Source organism: Mytilus galloprovincialis, chromosome 10 (genome assembly GCF_965363235.1).
Source record: "Mytilus galloprovincialis chromosome 10, xbMytGall1.hap1.1, whole genome shotgun sequence".
In the NCBI taxonomy this organism is placed as follows: Eukaryota; Metazoa; Mollusca; class Bivalvia; order Mytilida; family Mytilidae; genus Mytilus; species Mytilus galloprovincialis.
In genome coordinates this window covers 653,158-668,256 of record NC_134847.1, presented here as the reverse complement: position 1 = coordinate 668,256, position 15,099 = coordinate 653,158, and the positions used below count along the sequence as shown (strand labels likewise).

Genomic DNA, 15,099 nt, shown 5'->3' with positions numbered 1-15,099 from the left:
ATAATGAAATGTATGCAGATATGACTCATGTTTATTCCGGTTGGATATTTTCTCTTTATTTTATTTGTTTTATTGCATTTAACATTCATAAAAAGATGTCATACATGTTGCACTTATCATTTATATTAGAAACACATTGTAGAGATGGATTAGTGGTTTTGTCCGCAAGTGATCAGCTTATATTTTATCTTTTCTGTTTTTGCTTAATATACCTTAAAGTTTAACAATGTTATGAGATTACGAAAATTTCGCCGTATCAACCCTTATTCCTGTAAAGTACCCAACAATGTTTCGGGGTGTTTTAATAGGTGGTAAAAATTATATTATATATATTGGTTAATCACATTTATCGTTACCAACACCCCGTCCTTCTTATTTACGTCGGAATGTAGCAACACGACAATTGCCATGCACATGTGGAGCAGGATTTACTTACCTTCAGAAGCACCTGATTTCACCCCCGGTTTAGATTGAGTTCGTGTTGCTCAGTCTTTAGCTTGGTATTTTATACTGTTGTTTGTCTTTTGCTTGTTTGTCTTTTGCTTGTTTGTCTTTTTTGTTGTTGCTATGACGTTATCAGTTATAGAAAAAATTACACCACTCACTTTATTTCAAAAGCAATTAACAGTGAAAGAAATCAACTTGAGAAGTTCGAGTAGATCGGCCTTTTTCTAAATCATTCTATATTTCTCTAGCCAAATATAAATACATGTAGTATGTCTTTCAATAAATACGTTGGTCACGAAATATCCTACTCTATGATTTGATATCGGAAACCATGGATTCAAAGTTTCGTGTCTTGTAGAATATGCTGTACTGGCACCGCTAAATTCTTTAAATCAATTCAATAGGGGAAAAAGGGTTAACATAAAGTATGACGCAGACGACGACTATGATAACGAAATACAATGACGGTTACCTACAGCTAATTACCGAAATTTCTTTTTCCGAAGAAGTTATTCGGCGTTTTTTTTGTTTTTGTTTTTGTTTTTTTCTTAATTTCCAATTTCCTGATATAAGTTCTGAAACTTACATTATATGTACGATGGAAATAGGAAATTAATATAGAAATTATTCAATCATGACCTTTGGCTTACGATCTGAAAACTAATCGCCGTGACCTCATATTAAGTTTTACTATAATAATATAGTAAAAGTATGCAAATTTCTTATTAACAAAGACTTCTTTACAAAATTATACATCAATCATTTCACTGTTATAAAACTGCATAAATCATATATTCATATTACATAAAATTAAGATAAAAAAGAATGAGTTGTAAATGCATTACACGAAAAATCAATAAAAACAATTATTTATAAGACAAATAAATACCGTGCACCAATATTTGCATATTTATTCTATTTCATAAATCAAATTACAATTTTTACATGTGTATCAATTGTACAACAAGAATTTGTATATCACAAGTAGCTACTATTATGACAGTTAATTTTAAATATTTCCAAATTAATTTAAAACTTCCAAAAACATGTACTAAAAAGCATTTTACATATATATTTATAGAGGGACACTAAAATAGATTTTTCATTTTTACAGATCAAATTAATGCCAAAGCGTTAAAGTATCGCTGACTAAATACATCATGTAATAAAATCAAAATACCACAATTTTACATCCATAAAATTCTTATCATAATAAACGTTGCCAATACTTTTAGAATTTTCATTAACTACGCGTTTGTTCATTAAAAAGTAAAAGTTTTATTGGAGTTAAAGAAACCATATATTACTACGCCCTGATAAATCATAAATGAATACAAATTGAAATTTTAAGATGTTTCTGTCAAATTAAAATGTATAAAGAGTTACAATTTGTCATTTGAATGAGCAATCTCATTATCGTTTACGTTTACAATAGAAAATGTTCCCATTGGTGATAAGTCGACCCGACTTGACCCTGCTCTATCTGTCACTACTTTATTGTGGCATTGTATTCCAATAAAGGAAGTAAATTAAATTTCCGTAGACAAAGAGATGATGGTTTTGATATTTCACTTTCCAGTTCATTGTAGTTGCAAAGTTCATGTCAGGGGAATTTGAGGACAAGATTACTCTTAAGCTTATTCTTCTAATCTAAGATGTTTTATATGTATATTGGAAAGTATGATGTTATACAAGTGGTGAGGATTTAATAAAAGTATTGAATCTCAATCTTTTAATGTACCATTTCTTAATGGTGTACTTTTGATTCATTTTTTGTCTGACATATTATTTTATCGAATATTAATTTCCTCTTTAAGAGAGTTAATATCATATATTTTACATTTTTTGTTTATACCCTCATTTAATTTCTTCAATTTGTTTTCTAAAATATGTATTTCTTTTACATTATTTTGTGCTTTACTTTTGCAGAATGCTATGGTATCGCTTTTTAACCGGATTTTTGTGACAAAAATGTCGGTTATTGATTTGGGGATGTACGGCGGGCGGTCGGGCGGTCGGTCGGGCGTGCGGCAACCAAATGTTGTCCGTGCATTTACTCATGAACCGTTCAACCAAAGCTCTTTCAAATTTTAATATGTTGACTGATGACAAAATTGAGGTCAAATTTGATATTGACGATTTTCACTTTCACCGTTCATCAGTTATGGTTCTTGTGATATTACCAGGACACAAATAAATGTTAATAAATCCGGTTTGCTGTCATTGTGACAGCCTCTTGTTTATATGTTGCATAAGATACAATTTTTAAAGTTCTATTTTTGCAAAAGATACCTGCTATAGTTATCATACTAAGGGAAGGATAAATTAACTTCAAAAAGGAGGGGGTTGTTATTATTTTTCCCTAAAAAAAAATCTGATTCCCCATTTGATAAGAAGAAAAAATATATAGTGTGGTCAAGCAGAAGACAAAAATTATTCTAAATCCAGATTTTCCCAATACCTTATGATGTCAGATTGTGAGGGGAAAAAAGAATTTGACATCGTCAAAAAGCTGAAAAAAAAATGTTTGCGCTTTCTGCGAATTTTTTTTTTTTTTTTTTTGACTCAGACAAAAAAAACATAACTCCCCTTGAAGTTAAATTGTTGCTCTCTATATGAAACTTTTTGAAACACGTGTATTCTGCCATTTTAGTACTTGAAAATTCGGCTTGAGTGGTTTATAATAGAATGACGTTATTAAAAAAAATGAAGTGGTGCACATCTGATTGACAAACAACATCCAGTCTCTTTGACAATTAAAATACTTTTTACAGACTCTTTGATACGGTCCACACAATGTCTGACCTGGTTTGACCAGGTAAAATAATTATAAACCATTGTCCATCTATAAATGTGGTATTCTATTCATCAATTAACCCTTAGTGACATGTAAAGAAAAAATAACCTCTGTCATTGATAATGAGAGGGTTAATTTGTTCTATTCAATTGTCAGTTAGTTTTTGTGGGAAAAATAAACAATTTGACGAAAATAGGATTCTGAAATAAAAAGATCAAATGCGCTAAGAAACTGGTTTAACCCCTTCCATATTCTGTATGTGCATATTTCAAACGAGGGCCTGTACATCAGACGAAGCCATTGTTTTTGGTAACCAAGCCGTTGGTTTCTCTTTCGAATTGTTTCACATTTTGTCAGACCGAAGCCTATCATAGCTTATTATATTGTATTGTAACGGTTTTGCTCAAGGCTGAAGGCCATATGGTGATCTATAAATGTTTGAATCCTCTATCTTTGATCGCCTGGTGTATATTTGTTTCATTATCAAGCATACCACATCTCCTTTTAAAGCAACAACAGTGCAAGGAACTCTTTCATTACCCGAAATTAAGGGTGCAGATTCTGGAATACAAATACAGAAAAGAATAAAACCAGGTTCTGATTAAAAAACGTTTTATAAGAACTGAGGACTTATTGTTATTTTACCCTTATATATATTTAACGTTTGAAATCAATTCAGAAAAATCGAACTTCATAATTCCAAAAAAGAAATGAATACAAAAACTTCCAAAATGGATATATTTCTCTCCAGCTGTATTCTGTATTCTATGTATTATTATTTCATTCTTTGAACTAATGTGTTTTCAGTGGTTTCATAGAATAAATTTTGTCCTGTCTGTCTGGAATTGATGAAAATCATAAAACAATGTAATCGTTCTGTTCCATAATGTTTCTAAGCAGGACCTACATATACTCCTAAGGAGCATCTAATTTTTTTTGTATTAATTGGTTGGTGTGGGGTTTTGTGAACTGTTGTTTGTTCGGTTAAATTGTGTTTTGTTTTTTGTGTGAGTGTTTTCTTCCTTTTTTATGGGGACCGGGGGGAGTGAGGGGTGATGAGGTCGATCTTTTTTCCACTTATTGGTTTGGATTGTTAGGTGGTGTCGACGTACCTTTTGTCCGCAAGTTGTATACTGCTGACTGTAAACCTATAATCTTGTATAAATATTCAAACAGGGAAAAAAACATGTTTACTGCGTAATGATGATGATGAAAATAATGATGTTACTGATGACGATAATGATAGTCTTATTAACTATATAATATAGTCCTGGGAATATCCAAAGCAGATTTATCTCGTATTTTTATCGTAACATGTCCATACAAAGAGTACGTTCTTGTACCGAGTGTGTCTGTACACTGCAATGAATAGGGCGTATTGTTCAGACTGGGAAAGTGATTTAAACAGATACAGTTGCCATACGGAATATCAATCATCGGATAAACAAGACAAAACTAATGGAAAAGAAATAACGTTACACGTGTGAAGATTGGACAGTTACTTGGTCATTTCTCACCCTAAACCCTTGGGTCAAGTGTCTCAATGACCACATTTAAATATGTTTAACTGCAACATCTGTGAGATGTTTTAATTCTATATAAATAAGCACCCATACAGTTAACCTTTTAAGATAAAAGAAACTCACTTGTGGAAGATAGTTTTGCTTTGAAGAATTGAATGCTCCTTTTTGTAACTTTGTAAAAGCGTTGACTGAGGTACATTTTGTATGAAGAGCGCAGAAGCGCTTCATTCTAAAAATGTGCTGACGTTCAACGCTTTTATAACCCTATGAAATTATTAATAGAAGCATTTAATACTTATAATTACATTCTATTGCTATAGGATAAAACAAACATTATTTTTATCAATTTGCCTATATGTCTTCTTTTTTTTCTATCTTTTCATCCCCACTTCGTGTCTTGTCTGTCGATTTTTATTTTATACCTTAACGAGTTGAAAAGAACAACTTACAAAAGTGGAATTTGTCTTCACACCATTCAACTAAAATATTTGGAATGGACTGTGACGTTGCGATTAGTTCACAAATATATATTTCATTCCATAGGCGGATCAACCACCCCCACTAACTGCCACTGAATTCGAATCGTAACCAAAATAAGAATAAGAATAAAAAACTGTCTTACACTGAATACTTTTCAAATAATCTTGCTTATGTTAAACATCTTAGAAGACATTTTATAAAATCGCTGTTTCCACGTAAAATGAAGAGGTGGTATCTTTAAATTTTTTTATATTATAATCATTAGCGTGTAGAATGGTAAAACACAATATACATTGGTATTTGTCGTTTATTTTTTTTTTTAAAGAAATCTACATGAAGGAATGTTAACTTCTCCTTTGATTTTTATACTTGTAATTATTGTCTGACAGGTAACAAAATGGTCTTTTGTGATAATTGACAAATAAAATGGCTTTTATCGGCTCGTTGATTTGAGTTTATACAAAGGATGACCCGCTCTAACCTACATCACCCGTTATTTACTACCCGACACCCATTAAACACAGCGTTTAATTTGGCAGTAAGTATCTGGTGGACATACGCTCTTTGCTAAATACCAAAATCAATTACTATGTGTCCAATTTCGTGGGAAAATATTGTCAAATTGTATTCTGTATATACGTCTTACAAACTGTCCTTTATTTTCTATTTCTTTTTCGATATTTTTTGAAAAACTTGAAAATAGTCAGAAGGTACTAGTGGGCTAAGATAAGCTTACCCTAAAAGCTTACCAATTCAATACCGTTGTTATATCTTTGATGATTGTTTTTATTGGTATCAATATTGATATTTTTTTTATCAGTAAGTTAAAAACAAACTACGTATTATTGCTATATATACATCTGCACTTAAATTATGGATCTACAATCTATCGATTCCTGTATCTTGGCATTGCACAAGGTAATGTTTTCTCTTATATACTATTTATTACGTCATCACAATTAATCCATTGTATGTTGAATATGTACTGCTTGATTATTTTGTCTTAGAAGAATGATTTGTTTTAGTTGTTTTTGCTTTTGAACTAGCTGTCAGCTTCTGCGAGTACTCTCATCTATGTCATAGGTGTCTTTTTGTTGTAGGGATGTACAATTACTCGGCCACGTCCACTGTGTTTTTGTTGGGTTTATCTGATGAGTTGAGCATTTTTCAACTGATTTGTATAGTTCTTTCTAATGTTGTACTGTTACACCAACTAAAACTGAGGTAAACGCATCGAATATAAGAAAACTACGACACAACAGAAACACAACATTAAAATGTAACACACACAGAAACGAACTATAATATAACAATGGCCATTTCCCTGACTTGGTACAGGGCATTTTAAGATAAAAAAAAAAAAAAGGTGGGTTGAACCTGGTTTTGTGGCATGCCAAACCTCCCGCTTAAATGGCAATGTTAATTATAACATTAAAATGACAACATAACAAGACATGACTACAATACAAATAAATGAGGGAAAATATAGGACAGAGAAATAAACAATTAATAGCCAACAAAAGGTATTTTATTAAAATGTTTTAAAATACGCCAAAACAAGTACAAAGCTGAAAAGCACTGAGGACCAAAAGTTGCAAAAAGTCGTGACCAATACGGCCAGGGTTATCTACCTGGAACAAGAACATCCTTTAATATTATTTAGAATTTAGAATAATACATACTTTTGCCAACAGTAAATTTTATAAAATGACTATATAATAGATATACATGATTAAACTGAAATTGTGACTAGCTTCAGAACAAAAACGGATAAATTACAAAAATTCACTGTCTTGTTGGTCATAACCAGTGTTACGCTCAAAGTGACGTCACATTAAATGATTTGAATTAAAAAACGAGTTCCCAAAATTAAGAAAGAATTTAAAAGAAGTTCAAAATTAGATTTTTATGACTTATCTAACGTTTATTATTAACAGTGAAAAATACAATACTAATTAATATCAAGTTGTAGTAGTAATTAGATAATTAATTGTATTATTGAGCTATGTCGGTGTTCTTCTGAATCAAACTGTAAACCAAATTTATATTGTAAATTTCGTTGATCCAAACTAAAATCTAATAAAGAACTGAATGATCAATTATCTTTACCATAACACATGAATATAAAAGAAAATATAAACTACAAACGTTAAGATATTTGACAAAATCCGATGACAATAACAAATATAACATCAGAACTAAATAAATGAATTTGGAATGGGAAAGTACCATGCCACGTCTAATAGCAATGCGAATTCACACTCAGCAAAACAGTCAAAATCAGGAATAAGTCACGTTCAGTTAGAAAAAGATGAGACGACGTATTGACAAAAAACAATCTAACACGTAGTAAAAATGTCCATAGTTAGTTTGGACAAAGATACATCGTATGTATCAACCAATTCGTTATGGTGTCCGTAAAACTTACGGAATGTTTATTTTTTAATCTGTCCTCCTCATAACTTTGTTGGAGCAGTTTCTGCGTTAGGAGAACATTCCTGTATATGAAGTCCATATAGTGTGAACATGCACGAGAATAACGTATCAATTGAGATATGTAAACACCATACGAAGGAGCAGAGGGAATGTTACTGCTGCTTAGAAATGGGAAATTGATATTTGGGAAGTTGAAATCGTCCCGTTTATCATAGATTTTCGTGTGAAGTCCTAGGTTAGGAGAGGGTTGGGATTCCGCTAACATGTTTAACCCCGCCACGTTATGTATGTATGTGCCTGTCCCACGGCAGCAACCTGTAAATTCAGTGGTTGACGTTTTTTGCTGTGTTACATATATATCAATTGTTCATTTTTTTAACATTATTTAGGCTGTTGGTTTCCCCGGTTGAAATGTTGTTTTACATTTGTGTTTTCGGGTCTTTTATAGCTGACTGGTGTACTATCAGCCAACGAGGTACAATAATTCTAGTAACTACTGGTGTACTTTTATCCATCGAGGTACAATCATTCTAGTAGCTACTGGTGTATTATCAGCCAGCAAGGTACACTCATTCTATTAGCTACTGGTGTACTATCAGCCAACGAGGTACAATAATTCAAGTAGCTACTGGTGTACCTTCAGCCAATGAGGTACAATCATTATAGTAGCTACTGGTGTACTTTCAGCCAATAAGGTACAATCATTCTAGTAGCTATTGGTGTACTTTTAGTCAACGAGGTATAACCTAGTAGCTACTGGTGTACTATCAGCAACCAATGTACAATCATTCTAGAAGCTACTGGTGTACTATCAGCCAACGAGGTACAATCATTCTAGTAGCTACTGGTGTACTTTCAGCCAACAAGGTGCACTCATTCTAGTTCAATGAATCTACTGATGGTCTTTCAGAGTACCATCAATATAGTAGCTACTGATAGAATACCAGTCATCGAATAACAAGCATTCTAGTATCTATTGATGAACTATGAACCACCGTAATATAATCAGTCCAGTAGTAACTTGTTGACTATCAGCCACAAAAGTATACCCAATCTATCAGCTACTGGTGACAATCAGCCACAAAAGTACAATCAATCTATCAGCTACTGGTGACCATCAGGCACAAAAGCACAATCCATCTATCAGCTACTGGTGACCATCAGCCACAAAAGCACAATCAATCTATCAGCTACTGGTGACCATCAGCCACAAAAGTACAATCAATCTATCAGCTGCCACAAAAGTACAATCAATCTATCAGCTACTGGTGACCATCAGCCACAAAAGTACAATCAATTTATCAGCTACTGGTGACCATCAGTCACAAAAGTACAATCAATCTATCAGCTACTGGTGACAATCAGCCACAAAAGTACATTGTACAACCAATCTATTAGCTACTGGTGACAATCAGTCACAAAAGTACAACCAATCTATCAGCTACTGGTGACAATCAGTCACAAACGTACAATCAATCTATCAGCTACTGGTGACAATCAGCCACAAAAGTACAATCAATCTATCAGCTACTGGTGACAATCAGCCACAAACGTACAATCAATCTATCAGCCATTGGTGACAATCAGCCACAAAAGTACAATCAATCTATCAGCTACTGGTGACAATCAGCCACAAACGTACAATCAATCTATCAGCTACTGGTGACAATCAGCCACAAAAGTACAATCAATCTATCAGCTACTGGTGACAATCAGCCACAAACGTACAATCAATCTATCAGCCATTGGTGACAATCAGCCACGAAAGTACAATCAATCTATCAGCTACTGGTGACAATCAGCCACAAAAGTACAACCAATCTATCAGCTACTGGTGACAATCAGCCACAAAAGTACATTGTACAACCAATCTATTAGCTACTGGTGACAATCAGTCACAAAAGTACAACCAATCTATCAGCTACTGGTGACAATCAGTCACAAACGTACAATCAATATCTCAGCTACTGGTGACAATCAGCCACAAAAGTACAACCAATCTATCAGCTATTGGTGACAATCAGCCACAAAAGTACAACCAATCTATCAGCTACTGGTGACAATCAGCCACAAAAGTACAATCAATCTATCAGCTACTGGTGACAATCAGCCACAAAAGTACAACCAATCTATCAGCTACTGGTTACAATCAGCCACAAAAGTACAACCAATCTATCAGCTACTGGTGACAATCAGTCACAAAAGTACAATCAATCTATCAGCTACTGGTGACAATCAGCCACAAAAGTACAATCAATCTATCAGCTACTGGTGACAATTAGCCACAAAAGTACAATAAATCTATCAGCTACTGGTGACAATCAGCCACAAAAGTACAACCAATCTATCAGCTACTGGTGACAATCAGCCACAAACGTACAATCAATCTATCAGCCATTGGTGACAATCAGCCACAAAAGTACAATCAATCTATCAGCTACTGGTGACCATCAGCCACAAACGTACAATCAATCTATCAGCTACTGGTGACCATCAGCCACAAAAGTACAACCAATCTATCAGCTACTGGTGACAATCAGCCATAAAAGTACAACCAATCTATCAGCTACTGGTGACAATCAGCCACAAAAGTACAACCAATCTATCAGCTACTGGTGACCATCAGCCACAAACGTACAATCAATCTATCAGATACTGGTGACCATCAGCCACAAAAGTACAATCAATCTATCAGCTACTGGTGACCATCAGCCACAAACGTACAATCAATCTATCAGATACTGGAGACAATCAGCCACAAACGTACAATCAATCTATCAGCTACTGGTGACAATCAGCCACAAAAGTACAACCAATCTATCAGCTACTGGTGACAATCAGCCATAAAAGTACAACCAATCTATCAGCTACTGGTGACAATCAGCCACAAAAGTACAACCAATCTATCAGCTACTGGTTACAATCAGCCACAAAAGTACAACCAATCTATCAGCTACTGGTGACAATCAGTCACAAAAGTACAATCAATCTATCAGCTACTGGTGACAATCAGCCACAAACGTACAATCAATCTAATAGCTACTGGTGACCATCAGCCACAAAAGTACAATCAATCTATCAGCTACTGGTGACCATCAGCCACAAACGTACAATCAATCTATCAGCTACTGGAGACAATCAGCCACAAACGTACAATCAATCTATCAGCTACTGGTGACCATCAGCCACAAAAGTACAATCAATCTATCAGCTACTGGTGACAATCAGCCATAAAAGTACAATCAATCTATCAGCTGTTGATGAAACTATACTGAATGGATATCATTCACCAGAGTACTATCCGTACAGAAGCTACTGATGGACTACAAGCCACAGGCACTAGACTCGGAATGGTTTTCCTATATACCTTAATACGTTATATAAAGGTATGTAGGGGGGAAGTTTTGAGACAAGTGCCTGTGCTACCAGCTACCAAATACCGGTAACTGCTATAGTAGACGACTTTTTCCTTATTCTAATAAAATGATGCATTTGAATATGTTCTCCAAACATTTTTATGTATAGGTAAATGTCTTTCTTAAACAAGAGGTAAAATATTGAAAACAATATTCGAAAAAATAACATTCAGAAAGTTTAATTGAACCTCGACATTTTTCGCACTATTTGTAACGAAATAGAGGCTGGGAAACATTTATTTCAAATCGAAAAGTTTTTAATAACTTAAAAAAAAAAACTATTTATATTAAAAGCGTATACAACTTACTTGTTTCTGGGGTTTTATTGATCGATATGTTTTCCTCAGTTTGACAAATTGACAAATAAAGGCGTATTTCATTGATTTGTTGGTGTTTTCCTAACAATAAAACAACAATAGTTAACCGTTATTTACTTCTTAAATCTTAAACACTGCATTTCATTTTCTCAATTAGAAACGATAAAAACACTCGCGTGTAGAACTTAACGAAAAAAAATAAAAATCATTAACTTGGTATGTGAAACGAACAATACCGTGAGAAAATAACGTCAGCTATACTGCAATAGTAATCAATACTTAAAAGTATTTGGCAGGCATTTTCCGTCAGACATTAGTTTTTGAAAGTTTAGAAGTAACCAAGCGGTAAGGTAGTTGACTTGATCTATTTCATTTTGTCAGTCATTTTCCTCCATCAGATGTAGATGTTATAAGTACAATTAATTGCAAGATGTCTCTGCGATTAATTTTCGTTTAGTTTTTGAAAATTTAGAACTTTCTGGGTAATCATGGAAAATGGTAGACTTCATATATTTCATAATAAATTTGTTGGTGTGGCAAAAAAACAATTTTTCATTAAGGCGGTGTTCACTGGTCTGTGTATGCATTTTCTGATCATACAGCGACCCATGCAGGTATTTCAATCATCTTTGGTCTATTTATACTCGTTTAACGAATCACATTTACTGATCAAACCTCTCATTGTAGAAAAATGTATATGAATGTTCCAGCGTATGAGGAATGAATGCAGTAAGTTTATTAAAGTTATATAATGTATTCAATCAAAAACATTACACTGTTATTAAAGGAATGACCAGTATTAATTACTCTATCCGTTGTCGGTCAACTCATCAAAAAATAAAATCTCGAAAACTCGAAAATGAATGTTTTCTAATTTTTGCGCTATTTTCACATTTTTTGATCGGTGCAAGAAAGAAAAATCTCTCATTAGTGAAAAATCTGTTCTCGGCAAATCTTGTTGCAGTTATGGAATCTAGTATTCTGTATCTGTATAATACTGGAAATGAACTCAAAATACTGAGTAAAACTTATTCAGGAAATGTGTGTGCGCCACTGATGTATCTAGTCTAGCGATATAACTGCCTTAAAACTTTCCACAGTTTTACAGTTCACGGCAGTATTTGGTAGTAAGTTCCAGTCGATGATAGTTTGTGGAAAAAATGAATGCTTATATATGTCAGTATTTGCTGATAAGAGTTTCATTTGTTTGACGTTTGAAGTTCTGGATGGTCTAGTATTAAATTATATGTGGTGTTCAATGGGGATGGCTACCAGGTCGTTCACTATTTTGTACAGTAGTACCAGTCGTTGTTCGCGTCTTCTTTCCACAAGAGGTTTCCATCCAAGGTCCTTCATCATGGAGGTGACACTACTCGTACGTCTATAGTCTTTAAAAACGAATCTAGCTGCTCGTCTTTGTATTGTGGTTGTTCTGGATATGCATGAAATATCTATCTTCGGACACTAACCAAATACCACTCAATTTCATATTTCTTATGTAAAACCACTTTTGCTAACACTCTATTTTAAATTTCTTTTGTAAAACCACCAAGTTGTAAAAAAAACAATAAAAAAACTATTAAACGTAATTCAATATTTTTTCTTAAATTGTAATTCATCATTTTTTGAGCTTCCGAAAATTATATGATTTTTGACTATCTGGAAACTGGATCTGTTTTACACTTTGAAAGTGGAACATTGTTTTGTATCACTTAAATCTTAATTAAAAACGCCAAAAGTATCACATTATTATACATTGATGAAAGACAATGCAGTTAATTAAATAGATGAATTTTAATAAATCGCAGCTGATCATATTTGCTACAAGCCAAACAGTGGGACATTATGCAAATTAAACGATTGATACGACACCTATCATCAAAAGTTGTAATACCTTCCAGAGATATTATAGATGTTATCTCGTCATAAGGTGGTGGCCTACCTCATATAAATAAAAATGAAATTTAAATTAAACATTCACGTGGTATCGAGCACATGGTATAGAGACATCTGTCAGTATGGTGGTGTTAAAAAAAAAGTCAGACTTCTTTGGATTTATTCACATTATTCAATGCCTAATACCAAATGCAAATTATATAAATGATTCTGTTTGTAGTCCAACTGTACAATGCCATCCCACGGGTCATTTTTTAAACAGACTTGGCCTAATTTATCCTAAAGGGATGATGCTTTAAGATGAAACAAACAAAAATAAATAAATAACGATCTTTCTGAACTACGATTCAGAAAAAAAAATAGACACTTTTTGTTTCAAGTATTGATAAATGCAGGAATTTTGAAATAACATTTCGTTATACGCATATCCAGTTTGTTCCATATTTATCAAAATAAGTTCAAAAACATCGCTGATATATTATTGGCTTGCAAGACAATAATTTAAACTCATTTGAATATGTTTCCATTTAATCTTCAATACTACCCCTTACCTGGAGAAGGATTGTGCATGTACTGGACGTGTTCAGCTATCAAAATGAAAATAATGCCAACATTGAATGTGAAATAAGTGTGAACCGTTTCGTTGACCGATTCGATCTACAAAACATCATTCTTTTTAATCTAAAACACGATGATTAACATATTCCTAACCTTTAAAAAGGAAATAAACAGACATAAAAAAAATGCACGTGCTCGCTATCTATTTATATTTATATCGAGTGATATTACCAGTCTTCGGAGGTCTTCGTGATGTTTAATTAGATGGCGTATATAGACTATAAAACAATCGAAATGCTGATACATATTATCGAATAAATATAAAAAAGAAGATGTGGTATGATTGACAATGAGACAACTATCCACAAAAGACCAAAATGACACAGACATTAACAACTATAGGTCAAATGCATTGTTTAAATCATTTATTTATGACTTATTTGTAATTGGCATATACGTTAATAAATCAAATTTGAGAATTTGCGTCAAATAGGTTAATATGATTTTGAACATATGCATTTCTGACAAATGCACCAACACAAAAAAATTTATCCCGAGTCATTGAAGAAGAAAATAAAAGAGATAACAAAAATTTTTAAAATCTTATGCATCAAACCAACTAAGGATGATACAGTTGTGATTAACTTTAAGAATAATTAAATCTCCTATTAATATATCGAAGAACAGTAGAAGTATAAATGTTCTCTCGAGACACTGAGTTCAAAGAGCCGAAAAAGGACTGTTTCAATACTAAGGATATTAGGATATTGTCCTAGCTCATGGAAAAGATGTTTGTTCTCTCTAACTAACATAGGACATAAATAAATAAAGTGAAAATTGTCATAAATCACATTGCAAGCTCTCAGATAGATGGGGACTGAAAAGGCGATAGTTATTTAAGGTTATGAGAACTTCATTTAGAAGCTGGCAATAGACATTTGTAATATATTTACATAGAATAGTGAACAGGAGGTGTCTTGATTTCCTTATTCAACGTATTCTTAGGGAACGGCCAATTTACTTCAAAAGGGGGTATGTTTTTTTTAACCTGAAAAAAAAAATATTCGGTCCAAGCAGAATGACAACAAATATGTTCTGAATTCAGATTTTCGCCATACATTAAAATTACTCTCAAAATTTAGACTTAGTGATCATTCCCTAGGCATTGAATTGGGAAGGTACAGAAACTTTCCAAGAGTACAAAGATTATGTAAAAAATGTGGTGTCCT

At 33.1% G+C, this 15,099-nt stretch overlaps 1 protein-coding gene across 1 annotated transcript in view; it reads right to left on the bottom strand.

Moving 5' to 3' along the window:
* Positions 1 to 12,555, bottom strand: part of LOC143049629 (catalase-like) — a 157,015-nt gene extending 144,460 nt beyond the window's left edge. Inside the window, exon 1 of the mRNA XM_076223227.1 lies at positions 12,545 to 12,555. The gene's annotated coding sequence lies outside the window, so the exon portion shown is untranslated. The remainder of the gene's footprint in view (positions 1 to 12,544) is intronic.
* Between the last annotated feature and the right edge of the window lie 2,544 nt (positions 12,556 to 15,099).